This window comes from Schistocerca nitens, chromosome 5 (genome assembly GCF_023898315.1).
Source record: "Schistocerca nitens isolate TAMUIC-IGC-003100 chromosome 5, iqSchNite1.1, whole genome shotgun sequence".
NCBI classification, from domain to species: domain Eukaryota; kingdom Metazoa; phylum Arthropoda; class Insecta; order Orthoptera; family Acrididae; genus Schistocerca; species Schistocerca nitens.
In genome coordinates, this window is record NC_064618.1 from 659,190,628 (window position 1) to 659,215,719 (window position 25,092).

General features: G+C 43.8%; 1 long non-coding RNA gene across 1 annotated transcript in view; it reads left to right on the forward strand.

The window, feature by feature from the left end:
• Positions 1 to 437: 437 nt before the first annotated feature.
• LOC126260797 (uncharacterized) overlaps positions 438 to 25,092 on the forward strand; it is a 113,998-nt gene continuing 89,343 nt past the window's right edge. Inside the window, exon 1 of the long non-coding RNA XR_007546647.1 lies at positions 438 to 577. This is a non-coding gene — a long non-coding RNA (uncharacterized LOC126260797). The remainder of the gene's footprint in view (positions 578 to 25,092) is intronic.

Sequence of the window (25,092 nt, forward strand, 5' to 3'; positions counted from 1 at the left end):
GATCTAGAAAAATAAAAATACTTGCCAGAGACACGGCAACTGATAAAGAAAATGTAGGTCATGAGGACGGGCACTGACAGTCATTCTGCCTGCATACCATCCTGGACTAGATTACTGTACGGTGGAGTGGCGACCTAGAAAATGTGCCTCCTAAGATGCAGTGCTGCATTCCATATCAACTAGATCAGAAAAAAAGACTCGCTTTAGTTCAGACGGTGCGGCCACCACTGTCTTCTGTCCACCGCCAGCAGCTGGCGCGGCCTCACTGACGTGCTCGCCAGGAAGCCACAGCGCTTATGCCCTCCCCCTTCCCGCTCACCATCCCCACCCCTCTCGTTACACGGCGTCTATTTCAGATAGGGGACTCTTCCAAAGCAAATAAACGGCGGTAGGCCAGCGGCGGGATGTGAACTGTAGGGCGCCGGCTGGCAGGCGCGGCTGTGCGTCGCGCTGTGTGTGTGTACACAGCTGGACGGCGTATACTGGTTGGTGCGTGCACACTGCTCCACTGCGTCTACATCAAAATACCGTCTGACACTAGTCAGACGCTCGCCATCGAGGGGAGTCAAACTATTCGGTGAGTTCCAAAAAGATTTGTCCCGTTTCACAAGACTACCCAAGTTGATTCATGCAAAAAAGTTTCCAACGTGATTATGGCCGCACGACGGGAATTAACAGACTTTGAATGCGGATCGATAGTAGGAGCTAGACGCATGGGACATTCTATTTCGGAAACCGTTAGGAAATTCTATATTCCGAGATCCACAGCGTCAAAAGTGTTCAGACAATACCATATTGCAAGTATTACGTCTCACCACGGACAACGCAGTGGCCGACGGCTTTCACTGAACGGCCAAGAGCAGCGACATTTGCATAGAGCAAGTAACACTGCATGAAATTGCCTCAGAAACCTATGTGAGACATACGGCGAAGGAATATGTTAGGATAGTGTAGTGAAATTAGGTGTGTATGGGCTATGGCAGCAGACAACCAACTCGAGCGCCTTTGCTAACAGCACGACATCGCCTGCAGTGCCCCTCCTGGCCTCGTGACCATATAGATTGGTAGACAAACGATTTGGCCTGGTCAGGTGAGTCCCGATTTCAGGTGGTAAGAGTTCATGGTAGGTTTCGTGTGTGGCGCAGATCCTACGAAGCCATGGACCCAAGTTGTCAACAAAGCACTGTGCAAGCTGGTAGAGTTTCCATAATGGTATGGGTCGTGTTTACATGAATCGAATGCATCCTTTGGTCCAGCTGAACCGAACATTGACTGGAAATGGCTACGTTCGCTTACTTGGAGAACACTGCCAGTCATTCATCGACTTCATTCCCCCAAACAATGATGGAATTTTTATGGATGACGATGTTCCATTTCAGAACATTATGTTGAGTTAGAACAACTGATTTTGCCACCCAGGTCAATGCCTTCGAACATTTATGGGACATAGTCGAGAGGTGAGCTTGTACAGCGACAACACATTCGTAATTAAGGACGGCTATAGAGGCAGCATGGCTCAATATTTCTGCACGGGACTCCCAACGACTTCTTGAGTTCCTGCTACGTCAGGTTTCTGCACCACGCCGGGTGAAAGAAGGTTCGACACGATATTAGGAGGCATCTCTTGACTACTGTCACATCAGTGTACATGGCAGCAGACTGAAACTTGAAGTGAATTTTATCTCGCACATCAAACCAAATGTTTACAAATGAAAATCACAATACTGTGTATGGTCTACACTACAGAATTTATTTGCTTTACTAACCTGTCTCAGGCTTACAGAGCCATCATGGGATTTTAACTGCCATCGCCGAAGAAGGCACAATATTCATGTACAACATTGAAAAAGACGTTACTCATCAAAAGTGAGGTTCCAAAAAAGAACAGTAAATATTGTCTTGCACTTTTCAGCGGTAATGAAGTTAAACAGCTAATTGTTAAATATTAAAGAAACATGCTGGCCGGTGTGATCGAGCGGTTCTAGGTGCGTCAGTCTGGAGCCGCGCGTTCGCTACGGTCGCAGGTTCGAATCCTGCCTCGGGCAAGGATATGTGTGATGTCCTTAGGTTAGTTAGGTTTAAGTAGTTCTAAGTTCTAGGGGAGTGATGACCTCAGATGTTAAGTCCCATAGTGCTAAGAGCCATTTGAACCATTAAATAAACATAAAGAGACCAATCAAGAAAACCTTAGAGACTTAACATTAAACCTCGACAAAACACTGCCTATATAACCATTTGAATTAAATTACGATCCCCATTAAATGAAATACATACTTGAGAAGAGTACTAAAGAATATGTTGGAGCGGCATTGCATGTGTAAAGTGATACTGAAACACAGTAAAAGATACAACTAACAATCGTAAAAACAGAATATATGTAGCACATAGACAATCACAATGAAATAAATGAATACAGAAAAAATGGAGGAACAGAAATGGACAGACATTGTGGAAAGCATTGGAAAACTATGAGGATTAAGTGACGTTTTGTAGATGGGAACTAATGATCCCTGTTTGGTCATTTAATGTTAAATCAGGACTGTGGGTAGATGTTCGATGATTTCATATTCCTCCCATGCCAAAAGAAGGTTTTATAGCAGAGTTCGATATAATGCAATATATTGTCTCGACCAATGGCTACAATCCTGTTCTGATTGATCACAACTTGCATAGGAAACAAAAACTAAAAACAGTATCCCTCCTCTATGCTCCTTTCGCTGCTCCTTCCAATGTTTGCTGGAATGGTGTGCGAGGTTGATAAGGGCTCTGAGCACCATGGGACTAAACATCTGAGGTCATCAGTACCCTAGAACTTAGAACTACTTAAACCTAACTAACCTAAGGACATCATACACATCCATGCCCGAGGAAAGGTGTGTGAGGCAATTCCAAGAACACGTGTAATAGAGTTTTACAACTGTAGAACTTCATACCATGCGAGGAATACAACAGTGCATTGTATTTTTATTACTGAAGATGAGACACCATTACTAGGAATTAGATTGGCTGAACATAATGAAAAGCGGAAGTTACAGAATTACGACACGATATTTCCTGAGCTGAATGAAGGACACAGCTGCAAGCGACAGTTCTGTGTTCTCCATTTAGCAGACAAAAGCAAACAATGCAGATTGTTGGAAGCCCCGGTAACCAACAAACATCGGGATAACAGTCCCAATGCAGCTGAAAACTTCCCTTCTTCTAAACGTCATTTAATACAGTTTTTGAAGGCTTCTCATACTATCTGTTCCTTCCCAGTCCTCCATTTATCTGTATTTATTTATTTTATTGTGATTCTCTATGAACTCCATACATTCTTTTGTACACGTGATAATTCTATCTTTTACTGTGTTTCTGTACCACTTTCCACATGTATGATACCTCCCCAAGCTATTCTTTAGTACCCTTGTCAAGTAATTATTTCATTTTATTGAAGCTGTTAATTCGACGTAATTTGTTATACAGACATTGTTTTTAGAGTTTCGTGTTTTTTTTAAATTTCTGGTTCGCTCCTTTTAAATTTATTTAATATTTAACTTATAATTTTTTAACTGCATCACCACTGCACTGTCTGAGATTAAATTGGCTTTGTCTCGAGGCTCGATCTTGTTGCATAGCATCTTTTTTGTGTCGATCATGAATATTGTACCTTCTTTGAACACGATAGTGAGTTAAAGTCTGATGATGGACTCAAGACGAAATCCAGTTCACAAAACACATTAATTCTATAGAACATACACAGTATTGAGTTCTTCGGTGGCCCATTGGTGAAGTAACAGACAACAAATCTAGAGGCATCGGGTTCAATCGCCGATCAGTCGTTGGATTTTCATGTTACTTATCACTTCTTTCCCCTCTGGCATTGTTTCTTGATGTGAAAAACGCCAGTTGCACCGTGATTGGAAAACCATATTAAGCCGTTGATGACCTTACATTTCTATGTGTAAGTCAGGTCAAAGGTCGAAGGAAGGCAACAGGATGCCTCTGCCAACAAACCACTCCCTGTACTGTGCTGTGATGTTAAAGCAATCTTAGGACTGATTACTGCTTTACTTTGTACTTATTACACCAAGAAGCGAGGGGAAACCCCGTAAACCAAGGATTTAGCTTTATGCCAGTTGCAAGTTGCCGGTTCATGGTGCGTCTAGTTAGCTCGTTCACTTACTCGTTCATTATCCAATGTGTGTGGAGTCGAGATGGCGATAACGCAGCTACCAAAGGCGCTTTACGTTTTCCGTTTCAACGGATGTAATTCAGTTACAACTGTGCGCTGTGGTTTTCCTCGAGAGCACGGCACTACAACTCCTACCGGTCAGAGCTTTCGACGATGACACCAGCAGTTTCAAGCCGCTGGTCTTTCATGTAAAGGAATGTCCGCAGGGCGCCCCCGTGTGCCTGTTCAAGAGATAGCGCATATTCTGCAAAGTTTTGCACGTGTTCCTCAGAAGTTTACTCGTTGCGCCTGCTGAGAGTTAGTCATCGTTCATGTGTCTGTTTGGCGTCTTTTGTGGCGACATTTGTGTTTCTAACCATACAGGATTCAGTTGCTACCAGTACTTCATGACGCTGATAAACAACAATGCGTCGAGTTTTGTGTATTCATCTTGTGTGCGGAGACGGAAGACAAGAATTTCCTTCCAGCTTTAGTGCTGAGTAGCGAGTCTACGTTCAGTGCCAAAGTTAAATGCCAGAACGTACGAATATGGAGAACAGAGCAGCCATATGCCATAGCCAAACGCGAGGGAAACTCCAGAGGTTCATGTGTTTTGCGCCTTTTGCCGAGCAGAGATTTACGGACTGCGACTCCGAAGTCGTCTGATCTCAAGGTACATGATGTTATTTTGTGGGATTTGTGAGAGACTCCGTCTATCTGTCTCGCTTTCCAACTATTTTGGATGAAGTGCAGCGCCGCATACCTACAGCAGTGAATGGAGTAACTCCAGACCTGTTGTCAAAAATATGTGACTTTTTGAGCATCATCTGTATTTTTGAGGTGCATCCGGTAGAGTCACACTGGACATTTGTGAAAGGCATATAGAAACTTTGATCCTAAAATGTTATTGCGAGAAGTATCCTAATACTGGATTTGCATGTATGTAAATGTGACTGGTTGTTTTGAAAGGAAGGACTTTATTGTCTTATACGTAAGTTGAATTCACCCCAAGTCTCTATCTAAAGTCATATAGAAGACATAGTACTGAGAAATCGAACGGATCTTCTGCATAATGACCATCACCCTTTAGTCAGATACATTCCAAATGGCTCTAAGCACTATGGGACTTAACATATGAGGTCATCAGTTCCCTAGAATTACAACTACTTAAACTTAACTAACCTAAGGATAACACACAAATCCATACCCGAGGCAGGATTCGAACCTGCGACCGTAGCAGCCGCATGGTTCCGGATTGAAGCGCCTAGAACCGTTCTGCCACAAGGGCCGGCGATACATTCTCACTTTACTATGCTATACAGTGCATTTCGGGCCGTTTTGGTCCATCATAAGCTGGGAAGCCTGTCTCCTTACATCAAACCTCGAAATAAAACCTGTCAGATTTCCTCCTCCAACTCCATTCATCATCTCCAAAACCATGCCTCAATCTATTTTTTTACTGTTGATTTGTAGCTAGTCGGTGAAGTACTCGAGAAACTTAAAAAAGAAAGACGACGTAGTTCCAGAATTGATCTGAAAACCTGTATTCGAAGAAGGCAATGAGACCATTTTGTTACCACAGTCGCATATCTCGCGTATGGTTCATATCAATAACGTAAGAGAGAGATATAAGAGCGTACACAGACATGCTGACAGTCAGTTTTCCCTCGCACAAACGCGAAAAGAGATAGTACATAATATCTAAAATTTTGGGGCGGAGTATTGGTCGCGATGGACTGTAGAGTCCCTTGCAGAATTTTATGCGTTATATTTGGATACAGTTCACTGATACAATACACTGAGTCGTGGTTCGTTGTTTACAGGATGGCGAAAACAGTACAGTGGCGAACGAAATAATTCTACGAAAGCTTAGGGTGACCGTAAGTGTCAATCTAACAGTTTTAAGTACTCTAAACCACTGGACTGTGGCCCAGCAGTGTGAAAACGTGCTTCACGCCCTGGCGATAAGACTATTTGGGCACCACTCTCTCCTCTCTCCTTGCGGGCAAAACACTGACGACGAAAATTGCTTTCGCTACCAAAATTCGAAGGGACTATTCGTACGTTAACGACTTCGACAAAGGAGGCATTTGCGTTTCTTAATACCATCGTATGAATAAGAAGCAGCGTTCTTCATATGTGACAAGCAGTCACAAACACCCTTCATGTGGTGAAACTATAAAATGTTATTACCCGCGGCAACAATGAAGCTTTACGCGTTGAAGTTGTTGAGCTAGACACGTAAACAAGAGGAGGGTCACATTTCCGCCGCCGCAGAGCCGCAACCATAAAGGTCAGCTTTATTGGCCGGCCTGCTGCGGTGTCAGCTATATAGCACGGTTCCCAGGGCAGCAAATATTGCGCACCCGCCCAGCAAAGCTTATATAGGCGTGGGAAGTGAGAACCTCCTCCGCCGCTTCCGATAGCAAGGCAAGGCTGTTGCAGTACACCACGCACTAAGGACATTGCGAAGACGGTGTTTAAAAGTATAGAACTTGCAGCACGCTACTGCTAGGTTGAAGAGCTGTTCAAAAACACCCTCATACCATCACTTTAAAAAATCGAAAGCTGTGTGAAAATGAAGCATTCTAAAAATGCTTAGCTTTAGCTTAGTGTCTTATGATTTTACGTTCTGCTAGCAATATGCCTGCAATCGAATATGGCTTTAAAAAAGACGTGTGCCTTTATAAAGTAGTGGCTTACGACTTCCAATTTTCTCCCTACAAGTAGTATTTTCTTGTCTCAAGATTCAGTACAGGGTCTGCTGTGTATAGAGCACCTTCCGTCTTCTGTTAGTGAAGTTGAAGTACTTCCTTTCTCGTTACGAGTCACACAAAACTTACATTTCATAGGAAAACGACTGGAAACGACTGAACTGTAAATATGAACAACTTTAGCTGAAACACGGAACATAAATTATGTGCTAGACGTAATAGATACGCAGTCATAACGGAAGAGAATGAGCAGAAGTGTGTAATGGAATCAAAATTTAACTTCACCGGCTCGAAATATTTATTTTAACATTTCTGCTTATTCAGTCGCTTACAGATAGCTATTTTTTTAAAAATACGAATTCACTTACAGTCAATTTTATGCTACACCAATCCCGTGATCGTTATGTTGGGTATCTAATAAAGAGGTACTGAATCGAATCAGGTAGAAGAAACATTGTCACTGAAAGAATTAATAGGTTGATTGGACATAATCTTCGACATTAAGGAATGATTAATTTGTTAATGCAGGAAGCTCTGTGGAGATGAAAGAAGTAGAGGGAGACCACGACTCGACCATAATTATAAGGTTAAAATGATTGTAGGTTGTAGGAGTTACATAGAGATGAACAAAGCCCTGCAATACGGACAATCGTGGAAAGATACATCAAACTAGTCATCGGACTGCTTTAGTACGAATGCTCCTCCGAGTTATGCTTTTGCCTTAATAGAACATGACGATCAGTCCATCCAGCTATCTTTGAATACAGCTATGGTAGAAATTACGATTTTTTTGGGAATACGAGGAAATCTCAAAAACGATACTAATACTGACTATTGTTGAACACTGAATATTTAGGACGTTACCTTTGCTTCGTTGAGCCGTGGCTAGAGTGATTAGAGATTTATCATGACATTCATATTTTACGGAAGTATACCACTTTATGATTGAAGGAGGTTGTACAGATCAGATTATTAAGCACCACGTGGGGCACTAGTTTACGTGATATATAATTTGGGAAACTAATTTTTTTATTGACGCTTTAATTAGGTACTGTGTAGCACTAAATTCAGGTAGTGGCGTTCACCATCTGCAAGATTTCGACTGAAGTATCTTAGAAGTATTTTTCTTTCCACAAAATAACTCTATTATGCACCACAAATGGTTCAAATGGCTCTGAGCACTATGGGACTTAACTTATGAGGTCATCAGTCCCCTAGAACTTAGAACTACTTAAACCTAACTAACCTAAGGACATCACACACATCCATGCCCGAGGCAGGACTCGAACCTGCGACCGTAGCGGTCGCGCGATTATGCACCACGATTAGACTGATCGTAGTGTGTGTGTGTGAAATCTTATGGGACTTAACTGCTAAGGTCATCAGTCCCTAAGCTTACACTCTACTTAACCTAAATTATCCTAAGGACAAACACACACCCAGGCCCGAGGGAGGACTCGAACCTCCGCCGGGATCAGCCGCACAGTCCGTGACTGCAGCGCCCTAGACTGCTCGGCTAATCCCGCGCGGCAGACTAATCGTAGTACTCTTCATAAAACGTATTATGAAGCCAACTGTATATTTGTTGCAGACACTAAGATTACGAAGGAACCAATAATGTTATCATTGTTTTGATAATTATCTAAAGATCGTTGTCATGAGTGTTGACGCTCGCTTTGTATGAAAATAGAATATTTGTAAGTGGACTTGAATGAAAGTGCGTAGGTGTGCGTCATTGCCAGGTGGTGTGTGGGTAATTAGTTGATAAATGAGACTAGTGGCATAGCACACATGAATTAGCAGGTAACAGCACTTGTCTGTCTGCAACTGCGGCCCAGGCTGCAACACTCTCGAACGTTAACAGCAGTCACTGCGACTAATGTTATAGTATTACCACCTCATGCACCCAGGAGCAAACTCCTTATCACATTGGGTCTTCCAGCAACAAGTCCTCATGCGAAGGAGGGATGGAAACTAACGCACAATAATTTCTTTCTCCCTGGTATTGCAGATGGAATGTTGAAATTTCACGATGATTTAGTTTGAAGTGTGCGCTACAGACGGTGCTTTGTTTTCACGTACAGCTCTTCCGAGAGAATCCTGAACTACGAAATAAACATGGCGCACATGTTACTTTCATCAAATCGTGAAGAGCAGAAGTGTAGTTCAATATTAGTGGGCCAAAGGGTAGAAAACGAGTGAAATTCACAGGAAAGTGCGTAGCGTGTATGGGGACGACTAAACGGAGTGAAGCAATTCCTCTAGGTGGTGTGCATTCTTCCAAGATGTCCGTGTGAACCTTAGTGATCACCATGCTCCGGGCGCCGGCAACAACTGCAACCCCTCAGAACGTTGGAGCCATTGAGGCAGCAATTTCGAACGGCCGGCGTGAGCAGCTACGAACTTTATCGCAGCAGTTCAACATTTCCTATGGTGAGGTGTTCGGCATTGTTGATGATACGTTGAAATTTCGTCAAGTTAGTGCTGGCTGGGTGCTTAAGAACGTGACACATAACAGCAAGGACCAGCGAATGATGACAAGTTTGGATCCCTTGACGCGTTATGCCGCAGAATGACTTGAGTTTATGACAGGAATCGTCACTGGTGAGGAGGTGTGGGCGTACCACTACACTCTCGAAACCGAGCAGGTCTCTATGGAGTGGAAGCATGCTGAGTCCCCAGTACGAAAAAAATTCAGTGTGACTCATTCCCTTTGGACAATGATTGTGACGATGTTCTGGGATATGCATTGTGTGTTATTGATGGACTTTGCTGAACACGGGACCACTGTGAATGCTGTAGCCTACATTATAACTCTGGATAAGCTGCGTCGTGCCCTTCATGACAAACGCTACAACACATTAATGCTGACGGTGTCAAACTACTTCATGGCAACGGTCTGACCCCGTGTTTGTGAGGAAATCGCCGAATTTACATGGAAGATACTCCAGCATCTACCATGCGGTCCAGACCTTGCACTATCGGAATTTCATCTGTTTGATCCGACGAAGAAATTCCTTCCCGGCTGATGTGAAATCAGCAGTTCGCTTTTTATTAATAAAATTATTGTGCGTTACTTTCCGATCTTCGCTCGTAGTAGGAACATCACTCAATCTTTTGTCACCCTCCCCCTCTCCACTAAAGGATCTGCACAATTCACCCTTGGACCTCAGTGGGGGTTGTTTTATTTTCGTTTCATTTATCTTCTGATTATTATTTCACGAGTAACACAGAGGTTTTTATGCTATTTAATATAGTTCTTGGTAATGGAATACACATGGAGCAAGTATGTTTATTTTCTACTGGTCACTAAATGGTATCTATAAGTTTGAATGTATGAGTGAATGAGAACTATGCCTGTTGTGGTAAAGACTGTTTCTATTCTTTCGTGTAAAGTAGTGTCAACATTCTGAGTTCCTCAAAAGATGTCTGGCAAAGTAGTATTTGATCTTGAGTCTCCCATCTGTATACTTGTCTAGAGGGCTGTCCCCACCTTGCTGGAAAAAAAATGGTACCCACGGTAAATGGCCGTTGACTAGCTATTTTTTAAGTTAGCCTCGGATTCGCCGCCATGATTTGAGTATGTCCTTATTCTCTGGAAAATGAGTTGCTACGATTTGACGTAAGATTTAATGGCATCTTAAGGAGTCATTCATCTACTTCTGTGCTGGCATAGGCTGTTGCCAGCACACCAGTCCGCAAAGAGGTTGCAAGAAGATCGATAATAGGAGTTGAATCAAGAGCGCCTATCAGGACAGAGGCCAAAGACAGACTCGCAAGCAATGCGCCGCCAACTCTGTATCCGCCGCCAGTAGTTAGATCGCCGCCACGGCAGGAGGGCCAGTCCCTCACAGACCCTCACCCAGTAAGTCGCAATGAGAGTCACAGTCACAGTGAGAGTCACAGTCTCTAGATCAGAGTCAATCAGTACCAGCGACAACAGTAGTGTAGCAGTGGGACTTGTACTTCAGCAGCCGTGAGGCTAACATGGACCTTACGGAAGACCTTGTACCACAGCAACTTGCTTAAAGATGAGTAGCTTCTTGTTCTTATGAATAAAGAACCCTGTTAATACATGGGTGCAATGGTGTTACGGAAATAGGATACCAGCCACCAAATAACATCCTCTTCCTTGCTTCCCCTGGTACAAGACTCTACAGTGGCAACGACGGCACAATAATTGCAGTTATGCATTCGCACATGTTTTTGATTTTATTCACACTGTGTATTGTGACGTGAGCGAACTTAACATTACCCTTTGGTCAAATCGGACGCAGCCACATGCTTTCAGCACCTGTCCCTGTTAATGTGAATCTCTTCTAATGCCTGGAACAATTAACAGTTTTCAACTCGCGAACATCATGCTTCATTGGATCTAGTACTGTGAATTGATTTCTCAGGACGTACGTAAGTTGGTCTTCTTGCGACCATACATTTTTGTGCCCACCGCTGCCAGTTATGATTTACAGTCTTTCTTCAGTATCACAGAAGCAACAACTAGCTCCTCGTAACCCTGTCACGTACCCTCGTTCAAACTCAGTGAGGTGTTGATAATGGCGTCCTTGTCTATTGTCAATGCACTACGTCCACTCTCAAAAGTAACTAACACTCACAATGTGTATTAAAGGCAAACCTGATTTCCATTCTCATCGTCGCACTGCTAAGGCCGCTGTTATGCAAATAGCATGTAATCTGAATAGACATAATCTGGCAGATGTAGAAATAGGCCGACCAACTTTCGTTTATGTCGAACACGTCCTTCTTGGTGCTGCGATCTTTTTTCGTCGGTGTACATCCACAGTAGGAATAATATTTATTTCTATATTTAATAAAATCTTGATTAATGCTTAATATAGCGATATCTGCAAATTCTATGTTTTGCTAAGTCATAAATCTTGTCACGTCCCATCCATCTTACCGAAATACGCTGGGAGCCCGTCCAGTCGCTCTCCTCATAACTGCATCCGGAAAGCGCCTCTCATTTGTCTACACCTGCGGGTGACTAGGGTCCCCCCATACGGACCCAATACAAGGTCACACATAAAATATATGATACAAAGGACTGACCATGGCACAGTTATACTTATTTAAGAAATGATACATGACTGAGGCAATATCAAGATGATTTCGAAATAAAGTGCTGCGCTTCCCCACATGGGCATAGAACGAACGTCTGCGGCCACAGTTCACGTTCTCCATGCATGTGTGATTTAACTGTGCAATATAAATACCTCATAGGCGAAAGAAATATTAATCGGCCGACTGGGATTTAACTCCCACGCTCCTGTACTTATGTAAGAAATACCTGATGAAAACAACTAGTCTAGCCTAGTCTCGTGGGGCAGCGTTAAGTGGATAAATTTCCTACTTTAGTGTTACGAACTCTAAAGCTCTCGGACTGCTGCTGTGAAAACCTTACAGAAGTGACCACTGGACAGAAAGATGAAACACCGCGTGCGTACACCACTCAGCTACCTACCTGTGTCCCACAAAACCATCCTGAAAGGTAGAAAAGTTTCTCTGGGCATGTTAACAGACATGGAAATCAAACAACCCTTTTTTCAATTCTTGAAATGTCATTTGCAGATAAATTTTGATTTCCCGGAATCTGATGCGTCCTGAACTATGCCGTGAAAACGTGAAGATACATGAAAAAAAATGGTTCAAATGGCTCTGAGCACTATGGGACTCACCTTCTGAGGTCATTAGTCCACTAGAACTTAGAACTAGTTAAACCTAACTAACCTGAGGACATCACACACATCCACGCTCGAGGCAGGGTTCGAACCTGCGACAGTAGTGGTCTAGCGGTTCCAGACTGCAGCGCCTAGAACAGCACGGCCACTTCGGCCGTCGATACATTTCAAAATGGATCTTTCGTATGAGCTTAAATGATTCGGTTTCACTGGAAAACCAACGTTTTTTCAGTCCATTCATCTCCTCAAAGTACGTTCCTTGTGACCGCCTGCTGTAACCACCTGCTGGTTGTTAAGACTGGCCACTTACATTGATCTGTCTCATACAAGAGTGGTGCACACGAACACAACCACAAGCATGCTTAACATCTTCCAAGCACTCAGGTAATGATTCCGCCGATGTAATCATCATCAACATTACTTAATAAACCGGCCGACTCATTGAATCTTTATGGGTATGCCATGTCAGGCCCGAGAAACAATTAGAAATTCATTATGCGGAAACATGAGCTTAACATCACTCCAACAGAATGTGAAACATTTAACGCTTAAAACTAACTGATCGTTGCAATTACGGATCGATCGACTTTTGCCCTCGTCACTGACACTAGATCTGCCTTCTCTTTCACTGTTGGTTGCTGCCTCACGCTTTGGTGCCACTGTGTCCATAAAAATTCTACATATGTCACGAGAAATCAGTGCTCATCACATTAGCATACCTGGCAAAGGGGGGATTACAGTTAGTCCTTCTGCGACGTCACGTTCCGGAAACCCAGTAGATACCGATTCTGGAATTATCAACACGAGAATTCCACCCCACGCAGTGGTTGTTTCTCTTGTTGTTCGTAAATAACGGTTGCTCCCAGAATTCTCGTAAAATATATGTCACAGACTTACTTCTCGAAATGTTAATAAACGGAGCTGATTGGAACGAGAACCGTTATGATGCATTACTGCGTGTATATACTTGTGGATAACGTGCTAGCGAGCCGCTAACGAGACACTTAGGGAAAAAACTGACACGAAGAAACCTCACCTGAGCATTTTGTGAGCGTAATTGCTCGCGAGCTCGTGGACACTTAAGAACACGCAACACTGCCCTTCTACAGTAACCCGCAGAATAACAGGATGTCCTGCATTACTGCTAAACGTAGGCCTATATTCCCACGACAAATTTTTGCAGCAAGCGTCCAGGACCACCGGATGTGCAGATTGACGTTTGTTTCGTAAATCTCTTGTGACACAACCATGAATGCATATGTGATTGCAGCTTTTTCGGCGTATTCCACTGATAAAATGTTTTCGGGTGATCAGCCAAGTTGTGGATTTTGCCTCACCACAACGTCTCAATGAGTTTCGTACCCATCATTTTTAGACGAAGAACATTTATGCAAGTCAGATTGGCCGTCACTTGATGGATAATGTTGTGTCGGCAGACTTGCCAACACTACGTACACTAATTGAAAGAGGCGGCCAAAATGCACGCGCTAACTCACGAAGGATGGAGTGAGGTCTGAAACAGGAGACTTAATGAATGCTATAAAGAAAAGTACATATCTTCTGGACTACTTAACTTTTAATCCTTCCTTTGTATACATCGTTCTTGATGAGACATCTGGAGATTGTGGCGATACAAGTGCGACTCTTTTGATACAAGCTATCTAAGGCTAATGGCGCCTTGCTAGGTCGTAGACATGAACTTAGCTGAAGGCTATTCTGTCTCTCGGCAAATGAGAGCAAAGGCTTCGTCCGTATAGTCGCTAGCAACGTCGTCGTACAACTGGGGCGAGTTCTCGTACGTCTCTCTAGACCTGCCGTGTGGTGGCGCTCGGTCTGCGATCACACAGTGGCGACACGCGGGTCCGACATGTACTAATGGACCGCGGCCGATTTAAGCTACCACCTAGCAAGTGTGGTGTCTGGCAGTGACACCACAGATAATGTTTCAATATCAAACATAGAGGATAAATAAATAATTTGGTTGTCTCCGAGTGTCGATAAAATTGATAAAAGTTGATTTAAGTGACCACCATGAAGAGCAGGTTGTTAGGGTCTAGCTACTCCGTATGAGGAACCAAAATAGCCCGGCCCGTTGAATGTTTTCGCTCACCTGTTATTGATATATGCTGAAAGCTACAAACAATAGTGAAAATGACAGAGTAGTTCAAGACGTTGGACGACCATTCTGTTTTGAAGAACTCAGGCACTGAAGCCGGTATTTGTGGATCAAATGAATGCTGGGAAGGACATCATTCATCGCACAATGAAACAAATGCGGCACCACAGCAGACTAGGCCTATATTGAGAATATGACTGCACGTACTGATTTTGACGACCAGCTGTTTATCAGTCTAAAACTATAATCTTCTGTGTATCTAATCCAGTGATAGTTACATAGCAAATTTCTACACTGCCTATAAAAATGCAACACTTTCAGGGATTGTGTTCAGCGGTGCATGAGTACTTAGAGGCTGTAGTTTTGGAGGTTTATTTGTCGCGGTCATCCTCTATCAGTCGGTTCAGACGAAAATTTTCCGTGCGCCCTCTGTTTTGGCTCTGCAGTCAGTGACTATGCTGAGTTCAGAGGCAGCGAGAAGCTATATAGACGGATCGATGGATTGCTGTATATTTGGGGGGCTTTGTATCGTTGGTGGTGTGCCTCTGTTTTCATCAGTGGTCTGTGAAACATGCCCACTCCCGTAGACCAGCTTCTGGACGTGAGGTAGTACAGACGCACATCAAGATCGACGCATTGTGTGAACAACGGGAGCCGATGGAAGAACATTCCGGAAAGAAATGCGGGCGCATGTCTCCCTTTCTTTGTCAGCAATGGCCACTGGGAACCGTCTGCTGGCAGCAGAACTAAGATCACGGACGCTCATCTCGCCAGGATACCCCTGACGCCACCAGGCACATCTATTCTGGTGTCATGAAAGAGTCGAATGGACAGTGGAATCGTACTCTATCGTCTCCAGTGTTGAGATTAATTTCTGTCCGCGTGCGAGTGATGGACGTTGACGTGTACGGCGCACACCTGATGAGCAGTCTATTTCGGAGTGCATTCGTCCGCGACACTTTGTTCCCAGACCCGGCTTCATGGTGTAGTGGATCCATCAATTACAACTCGCGCCACATATTGTGTTCGTGCTGTATGAAGTAACCAGTGCTATGCTATATTACGTGGATGACAATCTCACTGCTGCTGCCGTTTCTTCGACTGGAAAACGATCTTCGTTTACTGCATGTCATTGTGTAGTTCGTCTATACACGGCTACTGCAGCGCAACATCCTCTCGAGTGCAACGTCATCTTCGTGATGTACAACTAACCTTGCCAGTAATATTACCAGATCTGTCACCAGTTGAACGCTTATGGGAAATGGTAAAGGAGGAACTTAACGCTCCCCAGAGGCTGCAAGAAAGATTACCGGATTGCAGCAAAACGTGCAAAATGTTCGGGGCATTCTATCGTAGGGTGCCATTTGGCATCCTTATGATCGCTTGCATGCCTTGCCGCAAGTGAGGAGTACACTGCGTATTGATGTGACTGGGCACCTTTTGCTGTTACATGAATGTTTCATTTGGTCCTGCATTGATGATCTACCTATCACATCACTTGACAATAAAATGGCCTTGTCCGTGAGAGTGTTGCATTTTCTTCCGGCAACCTGTTCTTTTTTATTACTGATGATTTAAGCTCTTTCGTCCGTGATGTAATACGTCGTGGAGGATTTGAGTACTTACATTACCAAGATATGTTCTAATGAAAGAGTTGAGCGGACTATTGCAGCAGCTACTTGTAAACGGTTATTACCTTTCGGATTTACACAAAACGCAAGACTTTGCTGGAATTTTTAATGAAATGGAGATGTGCGACTACCTAATATCAACTGACGACTTCTGTACGGGGGTAGACTACCAAGGACGCAGCAATGTCATTCTGGACAACGGCAAGACAGCTAGAATAGACAATTTAACGTGAATGAGCTCCAATTTTAAAGTTATATAAAAATTAATATCTAAAGTCAAAGGCCGAGGTGTGAATGAAGTTACTACTAAACACCTTATAGGTTTTATGAAGTGTCGAGACGTGCTAGTACGGGAAACGTTTACGTCTTCTTTGGCTAAAGAGCATGGCATTACCAGGCTGGACGCTACAATATACAACTACAGAATGGATCGTGTGTTCGACCCTGGGCAAGACTGTTTAAGTGTATTAGACACCAACAAGCAGTATTTACAATGAAACTTCCTGGCAGATTAAAACTGTGTGCCGGACCGAGACTCGAACTCGGGACCTTTGCCTTTCGCGGGCAAGTGCTCTGCCAACTGAGCTACCCAAGCACGACTCACAGCTTTAATTCCGCCAGTACCTCACCTCCTACCTTCCAAACTTCACAGAAGCTCTCCTAGCACTTGCCCGCGAAAGGCAAAGGTCACGAGTTCGAGTCTCGGTCCGGCACACAGTTTTAATCTGCCAGGAAGATTCATATCAGCGCACACTCCGCTGTAGAGTGAAAATTTCACTCTAGTATTTACAATGTGCTACACTGTACTCTGTGCCAGTTGCGTCTATGTGGTGTCAGCTAACTAATAATTTACAGAACAGTTGCTGTGTCGTGTTTAACAACGTTCTGCAATTTGTCTCTTGGCGTAATAACACCACCCGGAGACTGACTGGTGTGCAGGTAAATCTGCCGGATTCTCAATACCGAGAAAAGCTTAAAAGCTACGCTCTGTCTGCATACAGCTTTAATTATATACCTGCATGCCATGTGGAGTGTCCTAACTTTGACTTCAACAAAGACAATGTAAATATTACACTGATGAGTTATGTTAAAGCAGGAGAAACTTATTTATCTCAGTTTAGAACATCGTTCTCCGTAATACAGTCTGATACAGATGTCGCCGAGTTGGGACTGGCTCCTACAAATAATGTTATATCACATGTCTTAAAGACAGAACCAATGTATCATACAAATTGAAACCATTCTCCATTAAACACATTACTCGTTTAAGTGCAGTTAATCTATTTAATGGAAGGAAAAGAAGACTGTAAACAGAAGACCTCGAAGTAAATAAAAGAAAACTGGAATATATGGATAAGACAACTGCCATAAAGTAAGAATACAAGCTGCAATTGGAAAAGAAAGAAGTTGCTGTGGATCTGAAGGCCAGGTCTGGAGTCAGTATCAGGAAGGTACCGATATGAGAAAAATGATCGTAGACCATAAACACACACTCCTATGGCTACACGGTTCTACACCTAAAATGCTATACTGATAGAGCCGTATGGTTCCCAAAGTACCTGTCGTGCAGAATGCAACGCTCTTAATACTCTAATGCACGATATATTTGTTTGACACCAGATATACAACCACCACGCACACTTCCTACCACAGTCAATACTGTGACAAATCTTAAATGATAAAAATGCTTCCTTCTACACTATTCTGGTGTCCTAGGAAGGCATCGTCAGTGTATATCTGCAGCTTGAGCTGCTTGTAAACCATGTAGAATGAAGTCAGGAGACTGCTGTTCTGTCTCTTAGGAAATCAATCGATTTTTATACATATTTTTAAGTCGGGAATGTATGTACCCTCAATCACGCTTACCACATCTGTTGTGCTTATTATTATTAGTAGCAGTAGATGGATGTGGGTATGTCTCAGTAGGAAATAGAGCAAGGAAAAACTGACATGAATGTTTTCGATAGCTGACACATTAACGTAGCTCCCACGTTCTGTTGCACGAAAATGGACACGAAGAAGCAGCAGCTTTTTCATTCGTCCTCTTTCGTGGAAAGAGGACATTTATTAGCACCGTGGCTGTGTTTTCCTTTTTAATAGATGCTCATTTATAAGAGATGTGTTGCCGTTAAATACAATTTGTACAGTGAAGTGTTTCACATTCATTTCAGAATGGTGGGCTCTTGTTGGGCAGGCTTTCTGTGAGTGAAGTCAGCGACAAAGCTGCGTCCCGACCAGGAGTCAGCATGTGGTGCAGTGCGATGCCACTACATTTTAGACAAACAATGAGTTAAGCTTGGAGGGGCCCTCTTTTATCTCATATTGTTTAGTTGGCTTGGCCTCATTTTGTGTTGACAAAGGGCCAATACCTGAACCACCAACTCAAGGTGGGCCGGGTGCTGCCAGTGACCACATGGGTTTGCCGCAGATAAATGCGTGGAGTGCATTAGCAGTTGACCGTTTGAAATAGCCTCCTGTAGGCGGAGGGTGGGAGGAAGGGATGAGGGGAGGCAGGAGTGCCTATAATTTTGCTAGTTCCCGCGCATACATCAAGGAGAATGCACATTCAAATGCCGCCCCTCTGCAATCTTTTGGGATGACGATTCCCGAAGTACATGTCTTGTATTATGACTTGTTGATGACGACTGCTATTTTCTTCACAGCAAATTCGATGTGTAATTAAAACAGTGAAGCCTTTTCCATCAGTTGTGGTAGCATGTATAGGCTTCGATAAACTGGACTGCAGGGTCATTGTTGAACAGGCATCTGTAGCGTACAATGACAAACAGCGATAGATACTGTCCTCGGCTGTGTGCTTTCTTATTAAACTCCTCAGTGTCCAACATCAGCATCTCGTCAATTGAACATATTTTCCACCAAACAAATAAAGATAGTACTTTCCACACCAGCATTTCTCCCCACCAGATTGTAGGTGAAGGGTAGAGTTTGTCTGTGCCTGCCACTACTTTCAAGTGGTATTCTGTATTTTTTCCCGGCAGGATAACACCAGTTGTATGCCACGTCAATTTTTGAGCTGTATTGCGATTTTAGGCACTCTTGTGTAGCACTATGCTTATAGTTGTGTAATTAGGACCGATCTTTATGATGAATTTGTAATTAGAACCGATGTTTACTTCTGTTTTCCAACCAAAATAAATAAAGTGCACTAACCTAATGTTCCTCTCCTGCATCTGTATAGTTTCCATGTGTTGGGGAGTGCACTTGACCTTTCTGTCCAGAAGGACAAGAATTTGAGTCCTGGAAAGTGCACTGCCATTCTGAATTTCCCTCCAATTCCCGGTTGTGGGAGGGGTGGGGCATCAGCACAGCCGTGGGATAAAGAAATTCCCAGCAAAATTCTAAATTTCCCCCCAAAATTCAGAATGGGGACAGACCAGGAGCCGGCCGAAGTGGCCGTGCGGTTAAAGGCGCTGCAGTCTGGAACCGCAAGACCGCTAAGGTTGCAGGTTCGAATCCTGCCTCGGGCATGGATGTTTGTGATGTCCTTAGGTTAGTTAGGTTTAACTAGTTCTAAGTTCTAGGGGACTAATGACCTCAGCAGTTGAGTCCCATAGTGCTCAGAGCCATTTGAACCATTTTTGAACCAGACCAGGAGGGGGAGAGGGTGGTGACCCATGTACTGGCTAAGCAAAAACATGACAACATCTGGGGCTGGCTGTGGTAATGGGCTTAGGTGGGGTTATAATTAATTTATGATTTTAAATAATTTGCATATGTAAGGGTCTACGGGTTGCAGGTAGCCGTACAGTATGTAACATGCACTCGCCAGCCAACCTATCTAGGAAGTGCGCCAGAGGAGAGTGAGCGACTGGCCGCCGTCCGCAGCGGGCCAGTCCCTCGGGCGCGAATACGTCTCTTTTCTTAGCTCACCATGGAGCCTTTAGATACAACCATAATTAGCCGGTGTTAGGATGTCGGAACCAGTGATGATGTGTGCGCGCAGCGTGTGTGTTTTATAGTCAGCCTTTTGTTAATAAACTGTTTAAACTTACTTCTCGGTGTTCGAGTATTTCTGTGCCTCAAGGACCCATTGCTTACGAATCCTGACAAATATTTCGTGTAATTATCATCCGGGGGCAACAACACAAACAACCTCCTTATACATATCGATTTCATATCAAATTACCTCAGCACCACCATTTCCCAACTTTTCTTGGCACTTCACTTTCAGAGACGTTTTTTGGATGCAAACGTTAACTCTGTTTTCCACTACACGCTACACCCCTCCATGTTTTCCACTCCACTGTCAGCATTGCTTTCCTTTTTTCGGCTGTACCCCTTTCCACAAGTAAGGAAAAAGGACGAATCCGTCTAGCTTCATTTTAGACTACCTCTGTTTCTTTTATCTAGAAATTCTTGACATTGTTTACTTTGTTAGGAAATGCACTGCTGCTCGAAGTTCTGTTTGAAAAACTCTTATCTCTATCGCTTCGTGTGTGAAAACGCCGCCAAAAACACCCTGTACGGGACTAATATGCATTAAGGACGACGGTCCATTTCGATGAATGGAATACTTAGATTTGCTTTTTCACAGTGTGATATGTGGGAGAACTGGTACGCAGTTGCATGCAGCTGCTGTGCTGGCAACATTGCCGAGAAGTGGTATAATCCAAACGGGTCGCAAAATGTTTTGAAATGCAGGTGAGTCGCTCTGAGCATCTTCTCTGACAATCAGGTATTTTTTGAAAGGCATTCCGTCATTGATATTTCGCGTTCTGGTCCTAGGCTGACCAATCATGTCCGACCGATCGCCGTGTCATCTCTGCTAGTAGCGTCATTGGATGCGGTATTTAGGGGCATGTGGTCATCACACCGCTCTCTGTCGTTATCGGGTCTCCAGACATTTCATTAACTACTACTCTGTCAAGTAGATCTTCAGTTGTTCAGACGAGGCTGAGTGCAGCCCGTGCCAGTCTTTTCACCTAGAAAAAATTCACTGACAGCACCGGGAATCGAATCCTGGTCCTCCCCTTGGTACTCAGTCACGTTGACCGTTTAGCTACGGAGGTGGGTGCTGTAAGTGATACCATACTTACAATATTGCATCCGGTCGCTCTTACTGAATTTTGCAAGTATGTTTAGCATATCCACGTCAATAAATTTATTTCTGCACTAGGTCTGGTAATTTATTCTTAACTGGTTATTTGTCTTCGTGACTACTTCCTTCATTTGTGATCAGTAAATTTCGTGTTCAGTATTGAAAAATCGGTAGCTGTAGTACAGAAACAGTTTAGAAAATGTTTTATGGTGTGGCACTGTTGTGCAGAGAAAAATTAGAAACATTACAGCCCTCATCTAACTCGCGAATTTCGGGTGTGTGGTGGAGGGTACTTTTTGTTCCACTGTCAATTTCCGACCTTCTTGTTCCTGCCACGAACGGTTCGCGGTGGAGAACGACTGCCGATAAGCCTTCGTGCGGGCTCGAATCTCCACGGTCGTTTCACGGTATATGTGTAGGGGGAAGCAACATATTCATTGACTGTTCTAGGAACGTACGCTTTGGGAACCTTAACAATAACCCACATCGTGATACAAAACGCCTGGCTTGTAGTGTCCGCCACTGGGGTTGACTGATCATGTCCGTGAAGCTTCGGTTGTTTCTAAATGAATCTGTATCGAAACGCGCTGTCCGTCTATTTCCTGGGTCAATCCTGTCTGGTACATATCGCATACCGAAGAGCAATATTCGAATATTGGTAAAGCAAGGGTTTTGTAGCTACCTCCTTCGTTGACGGACTACATTTCCTAAGGATTCTTCCACGAATATCGGTCTGACACCTGCCCTTTCAACGATCAGTTTTATGTGATCGTTCCACTTTAAGTCGCTCCGTACGCTTAGCGGTAGATATCTTGTGGAAGTAACTGCTTCAAACGATTGTTGTGCAATCGTGCGACCACACAAATATGGGTCTTTACATCTACGTACAAGCAATACGGTAAATAATATTCTAAGCCAAAAATCCACCGACTGCATTATCGGTGCTGCACAGCAGCTATGCATTGACGGTAGACGCTTGTGTCTGATGTAGCTAGCGTGTTGCTATACTGCCTTTCTTTGACGACCATTTTCTACTGAAATATGCACAGTACGGTATTTTGTTACAGACAGTTTTATACTTTTAGTATCCAAGAAATCGTACTGTGGCGTCCAAGAACGCAAATTTCGATTAATGTGTGTAATTCCTTTTAAGCATAGACGTCCACAAGGGCGGGATAGAGGGGGCGTTTGACCCTCCTGTAATTTCAGTACATGAGCCTAACGCAGGTTGTCCACGTCACGGGAAATTACTCCCTTTCTTCGGCGCGGTAGTTGTTTCAGTAGTGTCCTGCGTTAAAGGCGGATGCGACGATTTACGGAACATTGCCGAAGTACAGTCCCCAAACTAAAGTGACAATGACCATAGGATAGCGATACGGACACTTGCAGATGACGTTAGCATCGCGTACACAAGGTATAAAAGGGCAGTGCATTGGTGGAGCTGTGATTCTACTCAGATGATTCATGTAAAAAGGACTCCGAAGTGATTATGGCCGCGCGACGGGAATTAAAACTGTTCAAAAGCGGAATGGTAATTGGAGCTGAACGTATGGAACACTACATTTTGGAAATCTCTAGCGAATTCAATATTTCGAGTTCCACAGTATCAAGAGTGTGCCGAGAATACCAAATTTCAGGCATTATCTCTCACTCGGACAAAGCAGTGGCCAACGGGCTTCCCTTAACCACCGAGAGCACTGGCATTTGCGTAGAGTTGTCAGTGCTAACAGACAAGCAACATTAAGAGAAATAATCACAGAAATCATATGTGGAGCGTACAACGAATGTATCCATTGGGATAGTACGGTGAAATGTAGCGGTAATGGGCTATGGCAGCAGACCACCGACGCGAGTGCCTTTCCTAACAGCACAACGTCGACTGCAGCGCCCCTCCTGGGCTTGTGACGATATCGGCTGGAGCACAGATGACTGGAAAACCGTGATCTAGTCATATGAGTGACAATTTCAGTTGGTAAGAGCTGATGGTACGGTTCGAGTGTGGCGCATATCCCACGAAGCTATGGACCCAAGTTATCTACAAGGCACTACGCTAGTTGATGGTGACTCCATTATGGTGTGGACTGAGTTTATATGGAATCGACTGGGTCCTCTGGTCCAACTGAACCGGTGATTCAAATCATTATGTTCGGTTACTAGGAGACTATTTGCAGCCATTTATGGACTTCCCAAACAATGACGGAATTTTTATGGATGACAATGAGCCGTTTCACCGGGCCACAATTGTTCGCAGTTGGCTTGAAGAACATTGTGGACAATTAGAGAGATTGATTTGGCCTTCCAGATCGCCAAAAATGAATCCTATCGAACATCTGAGGGACATAATCGAGAGATCAGTTAGTGCACAATCTCTTGCACCGGCAACACTTTCGCAGCTATGGAAGGCTACCTAATTTATTACCTGTCCCTTCCCCGTAAAGCCCTTATCGGTCTCCATAAAACGGACCACTGCAACACGCTAGTCCGCGTATTCCGGCGCTTTTTCTTAGTCTGCAAGAAATATAGCTGTAATGTACCGGCCAACATGTTCCCCTAATTACCAGAAGGCATCCACTCCTGCTATAGCACTGCTTAATGGCAAAAGTAGTGTGCCATTTTCTGTGGTCAAAGAGGATCTGTCAGTCCAAGCCAAAACGACATCCATCAGCATCAGATGTGAAGTTTTGTAACCAAACGATGTTATAGGTTCCATAATGTTATAGGTTGATGTTATAGGTTGATGTTATAGGTTTCTTAAGTTGAATAAGCGTTCTTAAAGTTTATTTTCGTTTTCTTCACTTCAAGGAGTATTAATAAGCGGAATTTTTGCTGGTTTTGTTTGTTAAGAACCAACAGGAATTCTCAAGTTTTGTAATATCAAAACTGGCAATATTAGATTGCTGCTAACTCTTACTTAAATTGCTGCAAACGCCAAGGCATCTAACAAAAAGAAAGTAGATATCATAATTCGGTGGCGATTAACGTTAAAAATTGCATGCGTACATCAGAAATTTGATACGTCCTCCGCTTTAGCACAGCGAAAACTATACCTCGCTATATTTACTGCCTTAGAAGCTACGTCATGTGTATAAAGAACCCACAGTAATGAGATCTTGAACCCCAGAAGCGGACATGGTGCTCATTAGCGAGTGATAGCTTATGATTTGCTGAGTACTTGTTTTGTCGTCATCTGCTGCCACCCTGCACTCAAATACGTGCAGAGGAGTCATGGATTATAGTGATGTTGCTTAGCGTGCGGCAGTACGGTTCACCACACTATGCCTACAAGTTACAACTTACGTACCAGACGGTGCAGACTGCGGAAAACGGAGACTAATAATGAAAGGTAGGTTGTCAGGCAAGTACTGGACGGTAGAGGAGAGAACAATGAAATTTAGTGTACTTGGATTTGTTGATAGATACGGAAATGGTTTTTCACTGTTCCACTTCTAACTGGGCTTTTGCAAGTAACCTCTTTCAGAGAAATGGTTGCAACCTGTGTTACGGTTCAGACATCGGCGAGGTAACGCCCCACGTGGAGAAGTGCGGTGTCGGGATAACTGCGGGGAAATGATTTCACCGTGAGAGCGTTTCGCTGTCGAGAGAGGCACTACATAACGTAGTAAACGCCGCTAATCTGCTGGAGTACTTCTGTATGTGTGTGTGTGCGTGTGTGTGTGTGTGTGTGTGTGTGTGTGTGTGTGGAGGCCGAGCGGTGCGGCTGTT